This window comes from Cebidichthys violaceus, unplaced genomic scaffold (genome assembly GCF_023349555.1).
Source record: "Cebidichthys violaceus isolate CVI_PGR_0920_01 unplaced genomic scaffold, fCebVio1.0.p SCAF_1, whole genome shotgun sequence".
Classification (NCBI taxonomy): Eukaryota; Metazoa; Chordata; class Actinopteri; order Perciformes; family Stichaeidae; genus Cebidichthys; species Cebidichthys violaceus.
In genome coordinates this window covers 858,796-861,295 of record NW_027176262.1, presented here as the reverse complement: position 1 = coordinate 861,295, position 2,500 = coordinate 858,796, and the positions used below count along the sequence as shown (strand labels likewise).

Below are 2,500 nucleotides of genomic sequence, written 5' to 3'. Positions count from 1 at the left end.
AGGACTGCTGGACTACTGATCAGAAGAAGGAGGACTGATGGACTACTGATCAGAAGATGGAGGACTGCGGACTACTTATCAGAAGAAGGAGGACTGATGGACTCCTGATCAGAAGATGGAGGACTGACGGAGGACTGAAGGAGAACTGAAGGAGGACTGATGGAGGCCTGATGGAACAGACATTCAGGACAATGTCGTGACAGCAGAGCGATCCACATTCCTGCTGATAAACACGCCTGACTGATAACCTGGTTTACACAACGCTGCAGGAATGTGGCCACTACACAAACACTGCTGCATGCTGGGAAAACTCTCCGTCTGGGGGCCCACAGAGTAAAAAAAACAACCACAGGGACCCTCAGTGTGGGACGTATGAAGGGGGACAGTCGGGGTCACGGTTCACTACCATAATCAAGAACTCCACATTAATTAATTTAACATGATTTCTTTGTTTTACTATAAAGTCTACATTAACAAACATCGTATATTATATTTACAATATAAAACAACCTTGTTTTGTCTCAACTGCAGATGTTTTACTGTAGAACTGATGGTTTGGTTCCTATCTGATGAACAGAAGCTGCTTCACATCTGTCCTCATTCACACCGTTCAAAGACTGTGTGGGTCACATGAAATGGATGCATGATTGTCACGGATGTTATCTGATGAACACACACACACACACACACACACACACATGCAAAGTCAGCTGTCTGCATCCTGAGAATCTCAGAGATGCTTGTCTCTCTCTCTCTGCACGCTGTTTACATTCCTCACTGTCTGAACACAGAGAATACACCTTCAAATACAAAACACGCTGCTGGAGAAGACACACCTGAAAGCACAGAAAACTCACTCTGTCAGAGAAAATGCACCTGAAAACATGTTGCCTTGTTGCAACGTGCTGCTTCACTGGTCTTGTAACTGGTCCTGTTACTGGTCCTGTAACTGGTCCTGTTACTGGTCCTGTAACTGGATCTGTAGCTGGTCCTGTAACTGGTCCTGTAACTGGTCCTGTTACTGGTCCTGTAACTGGTCTTGTAACTGGTCCTGTTACTGGTCCTGTAACTGGTCCTGTAACTGGTCTTGTTACTGGTCCTGTAACTGGTCCTGTAACTGGTCCTGTAACTGGTCTTGTAACTGGTCCTGTAACTCGTCCTGTAACTGGTCTTGTTACTGGTCCTGTTACTGGTCCTGTAACTGGTCTTGTAACTGGTCCTGTTACTGGTCCTGTAACTGGATCTGTAGCTGGTCCTGTAACTGGTCCTGTAACTGGTCTTGTAACTGGTCCTGTAACTCGTCCTGTAACTGGTCTTGTTACTGGTCCTGTAACTGGTCCTGTAACTGGTCTTGTAACTGGTCCTGTAACTCGTCCTGTAACTGGTCTTGTTACTGGTCCTGTAACTGGTCCTGTAACTGGTCCTGTAACTGGTCTTGTAACTGGTCCTGTTACTGGTCCTGTTACTGGTCCCGTTCATGATGGCAGCATGTAGCTTATACATGCTTCTCCTTCATCATATCTTTAGGTTTTTCCTGCAGGATCCTGTGGTGTTCCCAGGCCTGAGAGGGTATACCTGTATAATCCCTTCAGTGTGCAAATGATTTGCAAAAAGCCGATGTACAATCCCTCGCTAGGAGAGGTATCTCTGGGTCTTGTTCACCAGAACGGGTAAAACTGACAGGCAGCTCGGTTTGGTGCCAGCAGTGATTCTGGTGTTGTGGTGAAGCTGAGTCAGAAGGCAAAGCTCTTGATTTACTAGTTTACTGAGCCTAATCCTAACCCAACTGGCAAGAGGCCTCAGTAGACCCAAAACTCTCTGGCTAGATTATATATCTGATTTGGGAATGCCTCTGGTTCAATAGGAAGACATTTAATCTCACAGAGCTGACAGAGCAGAGCAACACTACTTAGTTAGGTTGAGACAACTAAACTACTTAGTTAGGTTGAGACGACAAAACTACTTAGTTAGGTTGAGACAACAAAACTACTTAGTTAGGTTGAGACAACAAAACTATTTAGGTTGAGACAACTAAACTACTTAGTTAGGTTGAGACAACAAAACTATTTAGGTTGAGACAACTAAACTACTTAGTTAGGTTGAGACAATAAAACTACTTAGTTAGGTTGAGACAACAAAACTACTTAGGTTGAGACAATTAAACTACTTAGTTAGGTTGAGACAACAAAACTATTTAGTTAGGTTGAGACAACTAAACTACTTAGTTAGGTTGAGACAACAAAACTATTTAGGTTGAGACAACTAAACTATTTAGTTAGGTTTAGACAACTACATTACAGTCATTTATCAGACGCTTTTATCCAAAGCGACTTACAATTCAGTGTCTATCTACACACCGTAGACGCAGTTACGGGAGCAATTTTTGGGGTTAAGTGTCTTGCTCAAGGACACATTGACATGAGACTAGCGGAGCAGAGGATCGAACCGCCGACCCTCTGATTGAAAGGCCTAACTACTAAGTTAGGTTTAGACAACTAAA

The 2,500-nt window shown here is 43.8% G+C and overlaps 1 protein-coding gene across 1 annotated transcript in view; it reads left to right on the top strand.

Moving 5' to 3' along the window:
- Positions 1–2,500, top strand: part of col4a4 (collagen, type IV, alpha 4) — a 24,773-nt gene that overhangs the window by 2,493 nt on the left and 19,780 nt on the right. The window lies entirely within an intron of this gene.